The sequence below is a fragment of the Cryptomeria japonica genome, chromosome 5, assembly GCF_030272615.1.
Source record: "Cryptomeria japonica chromosome 5, Sugi_1.0, whole genome shotgun sequence".
NCBI classification, from domain to species: Eukaryota; Viridiplantae; Streptophyta; class Pinopsida; order Cupressales; family Cupressaceae; genus Cryptomeria; species Cryptomeria japonica.
Genome location: NC_081409.1, coordinates 636,453,515 through 636,475,543, shown reverse-complemented (window position 1 = coordinate 636,475,543; position 22,029 = coordinate 636,453,515).

Here is a 22,029-nt window from a genome sequence, read left to right as displayed (position 1 = left end):
AATGCCCAAAGAGAATTATTGTTAGGTTCCTCTATTTTTCCCCACCTCTATAATGCTTTACTTAATGTTGTTCTACTAACATTTAATGACTTGTTTTTCTTATCAAATGATCTTTTTTTATTTTCTTGCAAATTATGGTTGATGTAATGACACGCCGAGTAACATTAGAATCTTTAGTACATGATTTTGAACCAATAGATTGATATGCATCAAATAGATTTCTCACAATAGTTCTTTCACTGTTACTTTCAGATGATCTTAGGCCTAGAATTTTCATTGTCTCTCTAAAATTCAAATTTTTAATCATTTGAACAATTAATTGACATCTTGTGGTTTGATTTAAGTTTTCAAAATAGTTTTTCCATATTCTTTTAACCATTCTCCTAAAAGTTCGTTCATTCATTTTATCAGGCATTGGCTTCAATATATTCTCATCAATGTTAATTAGATACTTTGGTTTCCTACGAATGATTCTAGGAGGTGTTAACATTGGTGCATTGTGTACATTCAATTCATCAAATAGAGCAGGTGTATGTTCATAATTTAATTGATTATTCAATGTGGTCTCTTCTTCAATTGCATTAGGTTCATACGGTAAATCAAATGTCTCTTCTTCAATTGCATTAGGTGAATTATGTTCATTTGGTAAATCAAATTGAGATGTTGAGGATGACATACCTTCTTGTCCCATTGTTCTTATGCCATGTAATTTCCTCATACGCTACCTTTGTCTTTCCTTTTCAGCCTCTCGTTGTTCCATCGTTCCTCACTTGTTCTTTCCCATGGTTGATATCAGTTGTCCTAAATAGAATCATATTACATATATATGTAAACAAAAGTTCATAAACAATCAAATAACCATAAATATACATCTTATCATTGTTTTTTTGAATCAAAACTATTAAACAATCACAATAATATTGACAAAACTAATAAGAACAACAATTCAATCATTTGAAATCATGCAAAAACAAAAAAATCACCTATATATATAAAATAGTGACAGAAGTGCAGACACAGTTGTAGTGGGGCCTTCAACGACCTCAAAAAATTCTTTTGAGGTTATTGAGGCTCTTGGGCAACTAAAACTATGTCTAAGTACCACGTACGCGGTCTATTAATAACTGCGTATGCTCTATTAGTCCCTAAAATGTTTGCAAGTCCAACGATATTTTTTGGCACACTGTATGCGCTTATAACTCATTAATACCACATACATGCTCCTAGGCCTTAAAAAAGTTATGACAGGGCAACAAACTAATAGACTCAATACCCTATGCATGCTATTGTAGTTAAAAAATGTGAAGGAAAAGGGAGGAAGGGAGAGGGAAAGGGGCAGTGAGAGGGAGAGGGGGAGAGGAAGAGAAAGAGAGGGAGAGAGAGAGGGAGAGAGGGAGAGGGAGGTATGATTGTCCACAGCCCACTATAAGAGGAGTGTGGTGGAGGGATGATGCATAATGGGTTTTGTACACTGAGTCAAATGCTAAGTCTATCAAGGAAAGCATAGGGCCTCTTGAGCTCAGCCAAATGCTAAGTCTATCAAGGAAAGCATAGGGCCTCTTGAGCTTAAATTGTGGAATTTGGGATTATTAGGTCTATTGTTCATCCAAATGGTGACCACTACATGGAAAACCTAATTACAATACAACAATATAAGTAAGGGAAATAAAGGGGGTAGGGAGAAACAAAGAGTGGGGAGGGAGAGAAGAAGAGAGAGAGGGATGGGGCATGGAGAGAGAGAGAGAGAGAAATCAATTAAATTGTATCCTATCATATCAATCTTACTACATAAGCTAATAAGATAGTTTAATGCAATGGAATTGATTTCCTTGGTATGGCTATAAATTGCTACCCAGACCATGAGTTTGGAAACCACTTCGTATTCTAAGAATTGCAAGGGAGAAAATTAGGAAGAAAAAATGTGTTTTACCAAATATTGCCCAAATCCCACCACTTGAGGAGTGTGGTGGAGGGATATTGCACAATGGGTTTTGTACACTAAGTCACATGCTAAGTCTATCAAGGAAAGAATAGCCTCTCGAGCTCAAACTGTGGACCTTGGAATTATTAGGTCTATTGTTCATCCAAATGGTGACCACTACATGGAAAACCTAATTGCAATACAATAATATAAAGGGAGATAAAGGGGGTAGGGAGAGAGAAAGAGTGGGGAGGGAGAGAAGAAGAGAAAGAGGGATGGGGTATGGAGGAAGGGAGAAGGGGAGAGAGAGAGAGAGAGAGAGAGAGAGAGAGAGAGAGAGAGAGAGAGAGAGAGAGAGAGAGAGAGAGAGAGAGAGAGAGAGAGAGAGAGAGAGAGAGAGAGAGAGAGAGAGATTAAATTGTATCCTATCAAATCAATCTTACTGCATAAGCTAATAAGATAGTTAAATGCAATGAAATTGATTTCCTTGGTATGACTATAAATTGGTACCCAGACCATGAGTTTGGAAACCACTTTGTATTCTACGAATTGCAGGGGAGAAAATTAGGAAGAAAAAATGCGCATTACCAAAGATTTCTCAAAGCCCACCACAAGATGAGTGTGGTGGAGGGATGATGCACAATAGGTTTTGTACATTGAGTCAAATACTAAGTCTATCAAGGAAAGCATAGCCTCTTGAGCTCAAACTGTGGACCTTGGGATTATTAGGTCTACTGTTCATCCAAATGGTGACCACTACATGGCAGACCTAATTGCAATACAACAATATAAAGTAAGGGAGATAAAGGGGGTAGGGAGAGAGAAAGAGTGGGGAGGGAGAGAAGAAGAGAGAGAGGGATGGGGTATGGAGGAAGGGAGAAGGGGAGAGAGAGGTAGAGGGAGGGAAAGAGAGAGAGGGAGAGGAAGAGAGAGAGAGAGAGGGAGAGAGAGAGAGAGAGACCCTGTACACGCTAAAGAGGGGGAGAGAGGGAGACAATACACATACATACACACATATGTGTGTATATATATACTTAATATATTATATAAAATATATTATATATTATTATATACATATATATATATATATATTATATTATATGTATATACACATATTATATATACAATATCATATTATACATATTATACACACTCCCAAATTTTAAACAAAAGTAGCATGTACGCACCGTTTTATCTTTATTACCATGTACACGCTATTTATAGTAAAGACAACGCGTACGCGCTTCTTATGCCATAGGTACCCCGCATGCACTTTTGACTGTTTAGGCTTGGAAATAGGCTTGGATGACAAAGCTACGGGTTTGAAGTTTGATTTCCCTCCATTTCCCTCCTATTTGACATGTTTTATTTTATCAACTTGGTTTCTCAACTTTGTAATCATCAGGTTTACACTTCATCAAGTGGGTATTTCTAAAATTGCCACCACATTTTCACCCATCTTTTGAGATTTCTAGCCATATAATTTTTTTTAAATTTGAACAACAATAACATATTATTATTGAATTTCTTTTACCAGTGTCTCCATAGTTCTCACAGACATACGTTTACCATTTTTTTAATAACTTTTTATCTAATTATCCAAAATTTTTAAAAAATATATACTATTGTAGTGCACTTGATTCTTTACAATTTTTTGTTTTGTATTTTTGATTTTTTTTAGTGCAAGTTATGCTTCGCACGAGAACAGGTACCTAATTTTTAGGATGTGCTTGGTTGGAAAAATTATAAAAACAAATTCTCAACAAAAAATTACAAAACAAATACACAACTTCTAGTGCTCACTCTTAACTATCTTTCTGCCAAAGGATTTGTCAAAATACTAAATCTAACTATGACTTTTTTGATGTGCATGTTAGACACTGTGTTATGTTTTTAAGAAAAAATCAGGGTTTGTTTTTCGTGTACGAAGTATTTGACCCCCTTAATATTATCCAATTTTGAAGACGTTTAGTATTTTGGAAACTAGATTCAGAGTACTACAATATTTGTTGTTTGATTATCTTCATATCTTGATTGGATGACTTTCAAATTTTGCCTCCAAGTTCAGGTTCACCCAATTTAAAAAAAAAAGGGTCACTTATACCCCCCTTTTTGACCACCATCTTTGTGCACTTACCCTTGAGTAGGATTTTATTGATATGTTTAAGAATTATGATTCTCTTATTATGGTTATAATATTATTTATTTATTGTTATTCCCATTTTATTTCAAACATAATCAATTTGTGATGATTTGGGTGAATTGGGTAGTGTAGTTTTATCATGGTTTTGTGGGTTTAGTAGAGATTTTGGGAATAAAATATATATCATTTTCTTCCATGTGAAGTCATGTTTCAAATCTTCTATTTTTCTGTTAAATATTAGAAAATACATTTCCATGATGTCCTACAATATTACATTCAATTTGGTGTTCCTTTGTGCAAGTCTAGTTGATTAATTTTGTTGTTTTCGATTGATTTAGCAAGATTAATTGTGAATCCATTTTCAGATTTGAAATGAATAATTGATATTATTTTGTGGGAATATTAGGATCTAAAATAAATCCTTAATACTTTTGGGGACATTTCAGTTTGAGTCCCGTACTTGTTGTTTGACTCTATTCATCAGTTTGGGTGCCTCTTGAGGGTTCTAGAGGCTATGTATGAGGTTTATACTCTATTTGTTAGTCAAATTTGGATCAAATTATCTAAATTAGATTGATTTGTGGGTGTATGTGGTCTCTTGATTATCTTATGTTGTTATTTCTATGTATTCCTGTGTTGGTTTGAGCCTTACTTGCTCCTATGTTGAGATATTGATTATAATGTTATATGGATGCAATGATGTTCATATATCTATTATGAGACTTAATGAATCATATTACATTGTTCATTTGATGAAGATCCACTTTTCATCTTAATGCTTTGATTTGGGATTAAGTATGCATAGTGTCATAAGGGAGACTAGCTCTTCATGGGGGCCACGATCCTAAGTGATTGGCAAGACAACCCATTGTGAGACTTGTTCTAATAAGTCATAACCTTAATTAATAAATATAGGGGGTTTGGGTAGTATTAAAAATTAAACACGATAATGGTGATGCCCCACTTTTGTCATGCAGTGCTTGTTTAGGCTCGAGATGAGATTGGGAAGGCTTGGAATGGAAAGATCAACTGCCAAGTTATCTTCATGAAAGGTATGTTGGTTCCACATGAGTCTTGTATGGGGGCTAGGGGTCGAGAGAGTCTACTAGGACAACCAAGGATGGGGACTAGGGTCTATGGAGACCTACCGGGACAACCCATACCAAGCTATGTGATGATACTCTCCCCTTGTGTGCACTAGTATCTACTCTTGTGTTGTAATTTGTAAGTCCTGTGGAGTTATCTTATGGAATTATCTTTGTTATGTTGATCATCTTTATTTTCCCTATTTATTGTTCTTATCCTATGGTTGTAGGTAGTGATCTTGTTTACCTTTATCCCTTGCTTGTGTGAATGTGGGCCATATGTTTATCTCCTAGTATAGGGGGTGGTCCTTCGAGGTCCACATGGTCGAGTGGTATTTGCCTACTTCCATTGGGTGTTTTGGACCTATTGTTGCATGGATTGGCTTTGCTTCTCTCTCAAGTGTCTTCTCTTGGATATAGTTTACTTTGTAGATTAGAGGTAGATTCACACATTATTATATTATTGAATTGTTATATATCAAATGTAATTGCAACTGTAATTGGGACACGCCTACAAGGCAGATGATGTAAACAATGATGTAATTATGATGTTATTTTATTAAAGTAAGGATATGATTCATGATAGTTAGTTGTAATCATTTTACTATACATGTATGGACAAATTAAGTGTTAGTTATTTATTATTCAAGGCATTATAGGAATATTTGGACTTGGGTCCTAAAATGAACCTAGTCTTAAGGTTAAATGAATGCACTTATTCTCTTATAATTATGTAATCAAATGGGAATGAATCTTTTAGGATGTGTTAAATTTCTCATTAATACTCATCTCATAATGTGTGGTTAATTGGTAATTATCTAAGATGTAGTTCCTTTCACATTTTTGTGAGTTTTTTAGTAACAACATTAAGGAACTGTAGATGGGTGTTTGGACACTCTCACCAATAGGCAGGTAGAACATGAATTCACACCCACCTCTCCTAAAAAGAAAGCAATATCAAGGATTGATAACCCTAAGGCCTCATAGTCGGGTCACGACAGTGTTGGGTAACTCAGTGGTTGACGTAGTTGTATCTGTTAAGGGACCTGTTGATTCAATTTTTTTTGATTTATCTGCATAAGTTAGAAACTAAACTAAAACTAAACTAACCAGCAAGAAAGAAAGAGAAAAAGATAAAGGGGATGCAAGAGGATGACAAATATTCAACATTCATTCCATCTAACAATATCAACTAAATCTGGAAGAAATTGGAATACTCATACATTAACATGCTAATTATCAATTTAACATATTAACAAAGCCAACTTCGACGGAAGGAAATTTTAAACCATATTAGCATTAATATCAATCACCATAGACATGCACAGATTGAAGCCATGCAAACACAACTCTCTCCAGATTTAGGATGTTAAACCAGATCAATGAATATTAAACATACATCATATGAAAGAAAACAACTAAAGTAAGTAGAAAATCAATTTAAAGTTCATATATTCACCTTCAAATGAGGACAGTTATTTAGCAGATTTGTCACACTGAATGTCTGATTTTTGTCTTCTATCGGAGTGTCTCCAACTACATTAACATGAAAATGCAAAGGAAGAAGTTTGGAATGACCTTCAACCAAGTTCCAAAAAAATTCTAGCCCCTAAGCTATTTCTAAATCTAAAAAGTTTAATTTATGAGTATCTAACCCCTTACAATGAGCTTTCAGCTCCAATTTATAGATATTTTCCCAAAATATCTCCCTTTTGAAAATAACCGTTCAATTCCTCAGTTTGTGCATGCAAACACCAAGTTTTCTTTTGCAACTCAAAATTATCTCCCGTCTATTGTGCAAGCTTACCTTTGAAATAGTAGTTCTCCAATTGTGACACTAAATTTGACTTTGGTTCAACTCCCGTTTAAGCTTTACTCTTGACAACTTCCTCTCTTGATCTTCAATTTAACTCCAGTCCCTCCTTCAATCTCATCGTCACCTACACATTTAAAATAATAATAATCAAAACACTATAATTTATTTAAATGTGTAAAAATAAAAATTATTTTATAAATCATAAATTCACAATTCTTGTATAAAAATTAAATTTACATTTGATTGTGAATTCAAATAAATAAAATAATGCAAATTTTATTAATTTTTAAAGAAAATTAAAATTTAATAAATAACTCCTCTTTTGTTATTAAATTTGGCATGGTGGGGCCCAATTTCCATTCTCCTTTCCTGCACACCAAGAACAAATTAATTAATGAATTACTCCCCAAAGTAAAGAATGAACTTAAATCTAAAACTGATTCAAATCCATTTTTGTTTTAAAAGCCTCTTCTTAAAAAGTCATCATATTCTAATGAAAATAAATTACATGCAAAGCTTTTATTAACTTGGGAGAAGTTGGAGGAAAAGAAGTTTGACCAAATAAACATTCTACTCCAATTCCACGTGACCTTTCATGAACCAATTAAATTTCAAATTTGCTCATCACTTTTCATTTTCTCTCATCGGGTTTGTTACAAATCTTACTCGTATTTTGAGGGCGGCCTTAATTAAGGTTCGTCTTTTGTTTTTGATTAAAAAACAGCCAAAAATAGGGTTCGTCTTTTGTTGTCTATATTATTTCTTCTCTTTTATCACTGCATTTTGATCATTGATCTTCCAATTGAATCAATCTTCATTTGTCTGAACTCATTCTTCTTTGATTCAGAAATAATTCTTCAACTGACAAATCTGTACTTGCTCGCTCCCTCTCACGATATTATACACTATCACTAAGGTTTTGGGGTTCCGGAATTCCGAAAGACTTTTATTGTTTCACTTTACACTATCACTAAGGTTTTGGGGTTCCGGAATTCCGAAAGACTTTTATTGTTTCACTTTACACTATCACCTCAGAGACACATGATTCCGAAGTTTGAAACTATTTTATTTTACTCCTTCTAACCTCTAAAGTTTGAAACTCCCAAGAACTTGGTTATTCAGAAACATCAAATTTTAAATTTAAAGATTAAATTAAATTTTATTAATTTTTTAAACCTTCCTAAATTCAAACTAAATCCAAATCTTTAATATTTGAATAAAATTCAAATTATAAAATGATTAAAATAAGAATAAAATGAAATTTAATTTTAAAATTTAAAACTAATACTAATATTATTGGAAGTTTATTTGAAATTTATTAAAATTAACTTTAAATATAAAGTTTGAATAGAAACCTACATTAATATTTTTAACATGTTTAAAATTTAAACTAATTCAAACTTTAACAGTAGTTAAAATTTAAATAAGTTTCGAATTTTAAAATAATCAAAATATTAATATAAATTATTATCAATTTTAATACTTAATCTTAATTGAAATAAATTTTGAAATTCGTTTCTAGTATTATTTATTGTTTTTGTGATTATTTTATTTTTTTAGATTTTTGGATGTTTTACGTTTTTTTTTGGATTTTTTAAATTTTTTATTTTTTATGATTTTTTGATGTTTTTTGATTTTTATGGTTTTTGTGTTTTTTGATTTTTTTGGGGATTTTGCGGATCTTTTACGCCTATGCTAACCCTACAATCGACGATGACAACGACAATGGTGACGAACAAGAAGATGAACACATGACGAAGACGAAACAACGACCAACAAGAGGACGCACAAATGACAACACACAATGACACGAAAACGGCTTTGGGGTTCCAGGATCTTGAGGTTTCATAGGTCAAAAGGAGAACAATCTCGAAACTTCGGAGTTCCAAAACTCCGAAGAAGGAAAAAACAAAATGAAGAGAGAAGATTCCAGAATTTCGGGATCTCGAGGCTCCAGGAAGCAAACACAGGACTTCGGGACTCCGAGGTTCCGAAATCAAACAATGAAGTGACACTTCGGGATTCCAGGTTTTTGGAGTTCTAAAGTTTTAAAATGGAAAACAATGAAGAATTCAGAATTTCGGGAGTCCGAAATTTCGAAGTCAGACAAAGCAAAAGAAACAAAAGGAACAAAACGCACTTCGGGATCCCGAGAATTCGGAGTTTTGAAGTGCGAAAGAAAATAAAATAGGACAAATACAAGGCGAAGAAGAAAGGGGGCCCCAGTTCAAGAAGCGAAAAGTTGGGGTGTGTTATGCAAGGCATAACAGGAACCTTAGAGGATGGTTTGGTTTTTATTTCTTTCCACTTGTGCATTTGAGTTTATTAAGTTATATCTTATTAAGCATTGCATTAGGATTCTCATTAAGATGTGTTATACAAAAAAATTCTCTTCTTATTTGAGTTAGTTCAGTTAGATCCTTTGGGGTTCCTTGGCAGGTCATTACATGCTCTCTTGTTCGAAGATACTCCTCTCATATACCAGAAAAAGAGAAAGTTGACATATTCGTAGAAAATGTCATCCCTTAGATCAAGTATTTGTTACAGATGCAATGTTTGAATTTCTTCTATCAAGTCACTGAGAAGGTTTTGAAATGTGAAAAGGTCTAATTGAGCAAAGAATCTTGAAGATTAATAAAGAGGGAAACACTAGTAATGACAAGTCTAGATATTGGTCAAAGAACAAGAATGTGACAAATGATGGAGTTGTAGATGCACTGGTAGTGAATAGAGCTCAACTAGTCATTTCTTTACAAGGGTCCACTAATCCTTTCATTCAGAATAGGAATCCATAGGATAATAATGCAATTTCAACAAATGCAATACAATCTACATATCCTCAATCTCCTAGAAATAATGTGCCAAGACGAAATTACACGCCACTGGGAGAACCTATAGAATTAGCACTTAAGAAGTTCATCCATAACAATTTGATAACACTACCTGAAGAAAAACCTTATGAGCTAGGTCCCTTTAAGTCAGCTTGGTGGAACAATAATGATTTATATGACTACCATCGAACCAAAGGTCATACTTGACATCCAATTGTTATAAACTTAAGAACCTGATCTAGGACCTCATCAATCAAGGGGATGTAACTGTTGACAATAGCAAAGGGTTGTCTAATATAGATCACATCATTTTCAATGACCTGTTTGTTAAACATGATAAGGGGAAAGATTCCAGTTCAGGCTCACAAGATAACAAGGAAATCTATACAAGAGTCTCCTATGATTACACTATCAATACTCTTAGTTAGGCAAATGAAACAGGCGCAACCATCAGTGTGAAGCCAAAGAACACTGATTGTGTAGTAGTTACTCGTCACTCTAAGGTCACACTTCAAGGGGTCCCCCCAAATCCTACTCAGCATATGAAATGCAATTTGAGTATGCAATGTATGAATGTAATATGGAAAATGTACCTAATAAATAATAATTGTTATATACAAAGCTAATGAAATGCAATTTTAATGAAAATGAAAAAATCAATTAACTAAAATGTTTTTGTAATGCAATTATGAAAATGAGGCTATGAATTTTTTTTGGTGTGTTAGAATATGCCTTTGTTTCTTGACCCAATGCTTTTTGGAAGAAATGTTAGTAAGCTAGTAGGATAAAATGAGATGATCAGAAAAAAGATGAAATGATGAAAAGATGTACCACAACGAAATCTTGTCCCCTTATTTATGCACAATATTTTCATCATCAAGCCTTATTTATATAACAATGGAGCTTTGTACACCAAGATATGAAAAATCAAGGTGCAAATGATATCTCATTGCAGAAAACAAACACTTTGCAGACAAGGAGTGAACCCCTTCATTCTAGGTGTAGCACTAAGGTTCGAGGTATGTGCTATAGTCACAAGCATAGCTATCCTTGTCTTTTATTTTGCATAGGATACTTGCTAAATGAACATACCAACACAGACACCCAAAGTAATATTGCCTCAAAACTTCATTGTTTCACACCACAAACAACAAATAAAGAAAAAGACCATGAACCATCCTAGCTCCTCTAGTCACTTGTGCACATCCTCAAGTAGCATAGGAACATGACCTGTCACCAATTGATAAAGATAAAGACTAACTAGAACAAAATTCAGCATCCATATTGATCTATGTCCTCATTTTGCTTGATGTGATGGTTGATAAGAATGTTTGGTTTGAGAGATCAAATACGCCGTATAAGACCAATATGTCTGGTTTTGAGCATACCCTTCCCTATTTAAGATAAGTTGACCATGATTGATTGATAGGGTTGGATGATTCGATTGATAAGACAATTGATCGGTTGATTATTGATCTTGATAAGATAGTTTGATCTTGTTATAGCTCATGCAAAGTGTTTACTGGGTATCTACAATGTTTGACCTCTGTGAGACATTTTATTGCAAGATTTTTTCAGGACTTTTTATGATTTTTTTAATATTTTTTCAATACTTTTATGTTTTTTTTTGTATTTTTCAGGACTTTTTATGATCTTTTTGGATTTTTGATTTTTTTTTGGCTTTTTGAATTTTTTTGAATTTTTAATTATTTTTTTGAATTTTTTCTTTTTTTGAAATTTTTGTTAATGACAATGCAACTAAAATGCACCTATTTTTTGGGAATTTTTTAAAGGGATTCCCTTAGTTTATCAATTCTTATGATGAAACTAATAGCTATGAAACTTAATATGAATATTCTAACTGTGCAAAAATTTCTTGTCTAAAGAAGGGTGATTATGTGTTTCTTTCACCATATTATACACTAACGAATTTCAATGTTGAAAAATATTTTAGAGATAAGGACCCAACCAGTTCTCAAAATCTTTAGATAACTCTACTCAACACACCAAATGACTAATATGTGCATTCAGAGGAGGACAAATATTTGCTATCAACTCCTGAAACTTTTGTCTTCAATTACCTATGTGTGTGCAATTGAGTTTATTCTAGCTCTAGGACCATTGTCGACCCTTAGAATCCTACGTGACTAGCTACATGATTTATCCTAACTCCAAAAGTAGCTTGGATAGACCCTCACTACCAGTCAAACATCTATAGCCTCGATGAGGTTATCACTGTAATTTCAAAAATATTGCTTCATTATTAGTCAGGCATCCATAGCCTTGATGGAGTTACTTGCATGTTCTTGAAGCCAAGCTTTTTGATATTGCATTTCAGCTCATATTTTTTTTTCTTTTTATAATATTTTCTTTTCTTTCTTGTTCTTTTTCATATTTTAATATAGCTTTTAAGAACTTTTTATATTTTCTAGCATTGGCTCATAAGCAATGAAGCTCACACGGGTTTGAAAATATAGAGACTTTCCCCCCGATTCCAAAGCCGCATGTGTCAAAACATGATTAAGGAATGATTAATGAATTTTTTTGAGAGGAAAGTCTCAATTCCAGAGGCACGAGTGTCAAACCATGATTTTGACGCACATCATGCTCTTAGGACCTCATTTCAAAGCTTGTGCCTTGAAAGCCCTAGTTTCAGACGTCAATAGGCAAAATTGCTTCTGAACCAAAGACTAAAGAGTATGGGGTAGCACTTGTAGCTATTAGGACACCTATTTTGTAAGCCCAAAGAGTAGGATTCAACTGTAAGTACCAATCATGTCCACTTTCATTGACAACTTTCTTAAGGATTTTCAAGATTGTCTTGTTTATTTCTTCGACTTAACCATTTCTCTATGGATAATAGGGTGTAGCAAAATGCTATTGAATGTGGAACTGATCACAAAGTTCACATACTTCCTGATTCTTGAAAGGGTGTCCATTATTCGTTACTATGCACATTGGAATTCCATATCAACAAATGATGTAGTTGAGAAGGAACTTTGATATTTTTTTGCCGGTTATATATGTGAGTGGAATTGCTTCTACACATTTAGTGAAATATTCAGTGGCTATGAGAATGAATTTGTGTCCATTGGAAGAGGTAGGATTAATTTTGCCAACAAGGTCAAGTCCCCATTGTGAAAAGGGATAAGGTAATATGATGGGTTGGAAATCCTCAGTAGGTGCATGAACTAAATCACCATGTTTCCGATATTGCCTACACTTCTGTACATACTTATATGCATCTTTTTCCATAATCAGCCAATAATATCCTGTGCATAAAAAAATATTTTCTAAAGCTAGTCCACTGGAATGAGCACCAAAAATCCCATCATGTACTTCTTTAAGGGCCAATTAAGATTCTTCCGCATCAAGGAATTGGATCAGTGTTCCATCTAATCCTTTTCGGTATAAGGTGTCTACAATGATGACATATCTAGAGGCTTGGCATATCAATGTTTTGTACTAATTTTTGGAAAGGTCCATATGGATACATTGATCATGAAGATAGTTGTATAAGTCTTTATACCATGGTAAATCAAGACCAACTATCATACATATGCATTCAGATTATGGGATCTCATATGTCAATACCATTAATTGCTCCACTAGAAATTCAAGTTGTGTCACATTGCTAGGATTGTGAAGAAAAGACCCTACAGTTTCCATGACATTTTTTGCTTTGTTGTGGACTTGAGGGATTTGTTGAAAAAAAATGTTATTGAACTATTTCTTAAAGACATTGACCATGGACTTTTGTAAGGCATCAATTTGTCATCATTAGTGATATAGTCACCATTAACCTAGTTAATTATAAGCTATGAATCACCATATACATGCAAATATATGATTTTCCATTGTACTACCATGCGAAGTCCCATAAGAAAAGCCTCATATTCAACTATATTGTTTGTGCAAGGAAAACTGACTTTGTATGACTTTGGGATGGAGTCACCTTGAGGTGCATGACAAAGAGTATACCAGCTCCGACTACATGATTAGTGCATGACCTATCAAACTATAGTTTCCATTTTATAGAGGTTGATAGCGTAAACACAAATTCATTAGGAAAATTTGTCAACAAAGGATGATCATCTTGAATGGGAGCTTCTGCCAATTGATCTACTATGATTTGACCCTTAATAGCTTTACAATCCACATACTCAATATCAAATTTGCTAAGCATCATCACCCACTTAGCTAGTCTGCCTATCAATGCCATGACTCTGCTTAAAAGGTACTTGAGTGGATCAATGTTAGCAATAAGTTGCACCTTGTGACAAAGCATATAGTGTCTAAGCTTCTGGGATGCAAAGACTACTACCAAACATGCTCTTTTGACAAGAGTGTAATTTATTTCATACCCCACTAGTGTTTAGCTAATGTAATAGATTGCTCGTTCTCTCCCCTGGTCATGATGTTGCACCAAGAGTGCTCCTAGGGATGAATTAGTTGAATAGATGTATAATAACAAAATATTTCACATTGTCAGTGGCACTAAAATTGGTGGTGATAGCAAATAGTCTTTTAAGGTTTGAAAGGCTTCCTGACATTGTTTTGTCCACTTAAAAGGCCACTCCTTTTCTAAGAAGATATTGAAATGGTTGGCAAATTTGTCGACTAAATATGCTATGAATTTCCTAATTGACTAATAATTTCCTTGTAGGCTTCAAAATTGTTTCAAATTGGATGTGTAGTGTCGTAAATGGTACACCCTTGCTAGGGTGCTACAATTTCACACTTAGGTTAGCACCCGCCTTAGTGTGTCTTCCATCTTGCATTTCTAATTTCCCTTTAAGCATTTAATTAATTAATTAAATTAAATTTAGAGTCATATTTTATCACTTCATACATTATAAAATTGGGCCCTTTACCCTAAGTGTGCCCCTTTTTATTTTATTCCTCCTATAAATCATTTAATCATAAACCCTAATTAGGTCCTATTTCAACCTTTAAGGCCCGATTTCACATATCAAAACACCTTGAAATCAGTTGTAACTTTGGGATTCACTCTAATATCATCATATCTAATGACCCTAAAAATTTGGTGAAAAGTTGGTCGAATCGTGGCAGGAGTGCACATGGTTCTCCGCTTTTTCTCCAAAATTTTGAGAGCATAATTCTATGATATTATAATGCTTAACCCCAATATATTGGTGGAAATTCAATTCCTAGGTCAGCCTAAAGATGAAATTAAGTCAAAATTAAGATCCAGGCTTTCATACATAAGAGCTCTCTTTCTTCATTTGAATGGGACAAAGATCGATCTATCTAAGAATCGAAGAGCAGGTTTTTGGAGCACAAGGAGCCTTCTATGTAGTGAAAGAGAAGCCTATGGGGAGTATTCAACAATATTCAAAAATATTAATCAAGCATTTTTCAAGCATTCATCATCAATTAGGAGCCTTGAAGACATTGAAGAATAATAGGAGATCTAGTGCCAATATCCCTCCCTTGGGGATTGGTATGATTTCATGTTATTTTCATGTCTTTGTATGAGCTTCTTTACATCAATTTGTACATTTACCTTCATGATTTAGATAATTTATCATATTTGGTTTGAAGCATTGTCATTTACATTCACATTTACATTTAGGGTTTACTCTCATGTGTAGGGTAGCTCTACTTTCTTATCATTTAGGATCTTGCATACACACAAGGTTCTAGCACACATATTTTTAGTACATTAGCGACTATTTGTGGAGGTGGAAATCACCAAAATAGGGGTTTTACTAAGACAAAACCATATATAGCCACCCAAACCTTCCCTTTTCAGTTGCAGGTGTAGAAACAGGTACCAAAAAGGACTTTTAGCTTAGGAAAAGACACAAACATTGCCCAGAAACTCCAAATTTTCCCTAATCTACCTAGGAATGGGGCATGACGCCCTATTCCTACCCAAGATAGTGGAATGGTTCCATGGTACCTCCACTTTGCAGTGAAATTTGACAGGTTGCAGCTTCAGATCATCAGATTTACAGTTTTTCAGTTGCAGCCTCTTCTCTGCAAAAACAGGACAATGGCGCGACACCCTGGTCCTAGTCAGTTTGGCTCAGTTTGCAAAATTAGGTAAACATCCAAAATCCTCCCTCTTTCATGCTTTCAGTGTCTCAGTTTCAGATCTGCACGTTTGTGCAATTTCAAGTTCATTTATGCTTCATTCTTCATCTCCTAGTCTAGTCGATCAATCAAACCTTAATTTTTCTCATCATTTGCAACAAGAGGAATAGAAACCCTAAGAGGTAATCCTTGGATCTCTCTTTCTCACAAGAAGTAGCCAAAGTGATCTATCTCCCTAGGCTCTTTCGTATTCCCAATGTGTTGGCAAAAGTGGGATTAGGTCCTAGTCAACCGGTCTCGTTTTTCCCACCTCCACAGGATGGTGGTGGCATTTACAAAATTGCTTTTACTTTAGCTAATTCTACTTCAATACCTCTATTTGACACTACTAATCCTAAGAGCTTTCTCGCTGTGAATCCAAACACACACTTTTTTGGATTTAAATAGACTTTATATTGTTCAATCCTGTCAAAGATCTTTGTAAGGATGTCACTATGACCTTCTCTATTTTTTGAATTAGCTTGCAAGTCATCTACATAGTCTTCCATAATGTTTGGATCATATCATAAAATAATATCATCATATCTATTTGATATGTAGCTCCTGCATTCTTTAACTCAAATGGCATTACATTCTAGCAATATGTTCCTCTAGTACAGGTGAATGCAATATTATGTTGATCTTCTGGTGTAATTCTGATCTGATTATATCCAAAGAAACCATCCATCATGGATAACATATCATGCCCAATCGTAAGATCTATGATCATGTCTATATTTGAAAGAGGGGAATGGTCTTTCAAGCATGCTTTGTTCAAATCTCTGAAGTCTGTACAAATCTTGATTCCTCTTGTGGGCTTTGTTGTTGGTACCAAATTGAAAATCCACTAAGCATAGTCTATTGGTTTAATGAAGCCCATGTCTAACAGTTTCTGTAACTCAACTTTGACTAATAGGGCTACCCGAGGATGCATTTTCCTAAGATTCTTCTTGTAAGGTTTTGTTCTAGGGAGCAATGGTAAATGATGTAAAACTAGTTCAAGATCCAATCCAAGCATGTCATCATATGACCAGACAAAGTTAATCTGTCTCTCCTTGAAAAATGAACAAATTTTTTGTCTCTGCTGGTTTCAAGGATTCTCCCGAATGCATTTTACGCACAACTTCACCTTCACAAAGGTTACTTCCTCTGATTTATCGACTAATAGTGATGATCTTTCTTGGTCAACAATTTTTTTTGAATGATTGTGACTAGAGCATGTACTTGCTTCCCCAAAGTATGTTGTTCTATCTATATCAATTAATAATACAACCTTATGATCATTGTAGGGTAGCCCTTCGTGTGTACCAAGAAATTTTTCTATTGCTTCATCATTCTAGAAAACAATCTAAATGTGGCCTTTCCCATTGCCCCCAATCTATAAGGTCTGGAAACACAAGAGATAGATTTCTACCTTCATCAACATAGAGATTGTGGTTATAGTGCATATATGGTTTTCTCTAGCATTTGTTAATGAATTGGGATCAATGTCTTTCTCCTCACAAGGAATGCCCTTTTTTATGTATGTCTCTGTATCTGATTCTTCTTCTTCATTTGGTTGTCCAATAGGTGATGACAAAGGTCTCCTATTTACTTCAACTAGATTCATGAGATTATGACTAACCAATCCTAGTTCTATTTAGGTAATGAGAAAGTTACGATGTCTTGCATGAAATTCCTTTTCAAATCTAGATTTAAGCCATTTGATTCTATTAGCTCACTGGGAATCACATAGACAACTAATGCCATTTTTGCCTGGTGTGTTATTTTCGGATCTCTTACAAAACCCTAATAACTTCTCTTACTCCGTGGTGTCTAAAAAAGTGTAAACTCATCACGATCTTTCTCTTGTTATGTATTCGTAAATTGTCTAGGATTAGGTGCCACTGTTTCACTATCTTACCTTGATGGTCTTTATTTTACTCCACTGTATCCCAAACCCCAATTTTTTGGATTCTTTGATGGTAAGATTGGCTCTACAACTCCTTGATGTTGTGCTCCTAAGCTTGTGGTATCGTCATATCCATTCTTTTGTAACATATGATAGCCTTTTCCATATTGGTCCAAAGGGAGTTGAGCTGACTGATTTTATTCTTCTTCATCCTTATACACCATTTGCATACATATTCCTCTAGGGATTCCTCATCCAATTCTCCCCATCTAACAAAGGAACAAGAAGGTGAGTAGTGAATTACTTCTTTGCCTTTATGTTGATCAACTAGATTTAGTGATGGTCTCCTACAAGATTTTAGGGACAAAGGTAATTGGAGAATGCAAAGTCCCTCTAAACATGAATACTCTTCACAGTCTTTGTCTTGAATTTGTATTTGTGTGTTAGATGTTGAAGGTGAGAATGTGTCTACTATTGCAAAAAATTCAAGCCATGATGCAGTTAGAGCCACTTGATTTATTAGGACTTGATTTTCTAAACTTGTCTTTAGGTTATTGCAATGTTGAAATAGATTAGGGTCTCTAGGTATTGTAATTTCAATTCCATTATATATTTGATGCACTGGTGAAATGTGGCTTCTTGCATGACATGTATCCAAGGATGACCTAATAGAATGTTCTATCCCAATTCTCTATCTAGGACATGGAATGTAGTTTTTATACTAACCAGCCCAACTTGCACAGGTAAAGTGACCACACCTTTTGACAGTTGCTCCTCATCATCATATGCCTTAATTTTTATCTTCTTTGTAGGGTCAATGTATTTTTTTGAATAGGCCAAAGCCTTGATCAGGTTCAAGGTACATATGTTTAAACCCGCTCCACCATCTATCAACACTCTCTTGATTCTTTTCTTATGAATAACAAATTCAAGATGCAGGGAATCATTATGTGATGATCTATCCATTGGAATGTCTTGTTCTATGAAAGCAACATGGGGAGCTACAACTATGTTCCAGACCATGGCCTGAAAAGTGTTCTCATCGACATATCTTGAAAAAATTGACTCATGAAGGGCTTTATCTAGGATGACCCTATGAGCTGGGGATATTTTCTGCAACTCAAAGATATATATTTGTGCAAGGATTTTTTGTAATGAAACACTCAATGAGGAAAGCTTAATCTCAATTGGTAAGATAAATTTAGAACCAAAGACAAGGGAGTATGGTGTGTCACCAGTAGGCATGCAAATATTATTATGGTAGGGTCATATGGAAGGATTGAGTTGTAGGTGCCAACCATGACCAAATTCATTGACTCTTTTTAAGAATTTTAATGAGAGTTTTATTTTAAGCCTTAGCTTGACTGTTACTTTCTGGGTAATATAGGGTGGAAAACTGATGTTGGATGTCAAAATTTTGGCAAAGTTCTTTCACATCATGATTTTTGAGGGGTCGACTGTTATTTGTAATAATGGCTCATTGAATACCATAAAAACATATGAGGTAATTCAGGACAAACTTTTCTACTTGTTTTCTAGTAGCTCAGGTGAGTGGAATGGCTTCAGCCCATTTAGTAAAGTATTAAGTAATAGTAATGAATTTATAGCCATTAGAAAAGGTGAGATTGATTTTGCGAATAAGATCAACACACCATTATGAAAATGGCCAAGTAATGATAGGTTGCAATTCTTGTGAAGAGGTATGAATTAAATCTTTGTGTTATTGATTAGGCAATCATTTCTTCATGAAGTGATAAGTGCCTTATGCCTTAGTAGGCTAGTAATATCCCATGTGAAGGAGCTTCTTAGCCAAAATGAAATCTCTTGAGTGTGCTCCACAGATACCCTTGTGTACCTCACAAAGTGTTCTTATAGCCTCTTCCTTGCCTAAACACTATAAGAGGGTTGTGTTGAAGTGTCTCTAATCTAGGGTATCACCTAGAATATTATAACAAGATGAGCAGTGGATAAACGTTTGTTGTTGTGTTTTAGTGAGATTAGGCAGTACTGTGTTATGGCAAAGGTAGGTGTAAATGTTGTGATACCATGGGGAATCAAGACCAATAATTTCACATACCATTTTGGATTCAGGGACATCATATGCTAGAATGAGAAGATGCTCAGCCAATAATTCACACTTATGACTATTTTTCGGCACTTGTAGGAGAGAACCAATAGTAGCCATAGCATTAGAAACCTTTTTTTTTTTTTCCTTGGGGACCAAATTTAATTGAATAGATGTGAAGTGATGCTTAAGGTCTTCAACCATGGAATAATAGGGAAGAAAGTTATCATCCTTGGTCTGGTACTCGACTTGTCAGATAACTAGCTGTGAGTCTCCATAGACATGTATTTCAGTTATTTTCCATTTGATAGTAATGCAAAGTGGGCCTTATATTTAGCAATATTATTGGTACACTAAAATGCTATCTTGTATGACTTAGGAATGCAATCACTGTGAATGGCAACTAACATAATTCCTACCCTCAATCCATGTTCTGTGCAAGACCCATCAAAGTATAACTAACAATAGGTAGATTATGTGATGGTCATGATGGCATCATTAAGAAATTGTTTAACCAAAAGATGATCTGCTTGTATAGGTGCATCAGCTAGATAATCTGCAATGACTTTTCCCTTAATAGATTTGTAGTCCACACATTCAATGTCAAATTCACTTAGATTTGTAGTCCACACATTCAATGTCAAATTCACTTAGTATCATCACCCATTTAGTTGATCTTCTTATAAGGGCAACTTTAGAAAGGAGATGTTTCAGTTTATTTTCCCAATAGATCGTCTACCTAATCTTCTATAATATCATGTAGAAGGTCATGGAAAATAGTGGTCATAGCACGTTCATAGGTGGCTCTGACATTTTTCAATCCAAAGGACATGAATTGATAACAAAATGTTCCCCATTGAGTGGTGAAAGTTGTCTTATGTTTATCCTCTGCAACAATTTTAATCTGATTGTATCCTAAAAAAGTCATCCATCAAGGAGAGCATCTCGTGTCATGCTGTAAGATCCACTATTATGTTAATGTTAGGCAACTAATAATCATCCTTAGGGCATGCTGAGTTGAGGTCTCTAAAGTCTGTGTAGACAAAAATGCCCCCTACGGGTTTACCAATAGGTACTATATTTGAGACCCATTCTATATAGTCAATGGGTCTGATAAATCCCATGCCTAAAATTTTATGTAGCTCTACTTTGACCAAAAGAGCAATCAAGGGACACATTTTTCTCAACTTTTGATTGATAGGTTTTTCATTAGGATGTACTGTGAGGTGGTGAGCCGCAAGATCAGGATCCAATCCTAGCATATTAGCGTATGACCATGCAAATTTGACTTATGTGTCTTTGAGAAAGGGTGTGATATTATTCTTCTCTTGATCACTAAGAGTTTTGGCAACAAAATTGTTCTTTGGGATTTTAGTGGTTCTAAGATTTTTTGTTTCAGTTTTTTCAATAAAAAATTTATGATTTCTCACAATAGGGGAACCATGGTAGGCAAGTCAATTCCCTCATCCTCTAGCACTTGATCCAGGTTTTCACTAATGGATACATCATTTATTTTTACTATTTCATTGTCGGATAGTGCCTCATTAAGGTTTTCACTAGGGGACTTTTGATTTTTATTTTTCATTTTTTCAACTAAGGGAATTGACCTGACTACCAAAGTATGCCTCCCCATTGAGATAAATGCCATGAACGGTAGTGTGATCTTCAAGGTTGTGCATTTCTAGAAGTTTCAAGAGTGCCTTATCATCAACACAAATGTCAAGGGTAGGCGGTCCTTGTTGGTCTCAATCAATAAGTTCAGAGTATACAATTAGAAGGTTGAATGGTGTGGGGGGTGTATAGTATAGAAATGACTTTTAGAGAAGAATTCATTGAGATATTCAAAGGGAACTTCATAGAATTCCTCTTCATCAAAGTCATCAAAATCAAAAGGAGGAGCTATTGGATCACTTGTGGGGGTTAACTTAGGTCCTGGTAAGTAACCTAATCCTTTATAATGCTTATAGGAGATTGGTGCAATGAGATCTTTTCTTCCTCACTCTTTAGGCCCTAGACCATGTCCTTGATATCCCATCTTTTCTATGATGGCTGATGATTTTAGATATTTGTCTTTTGGGATATTGATGGGATCTCCATCTTCTTCTCTATAGGGCCATGAAGTAACATTTGTTTCAAGACTTTCTTCATCTAATGGACCCCATTATCGAAAGGTAGTCT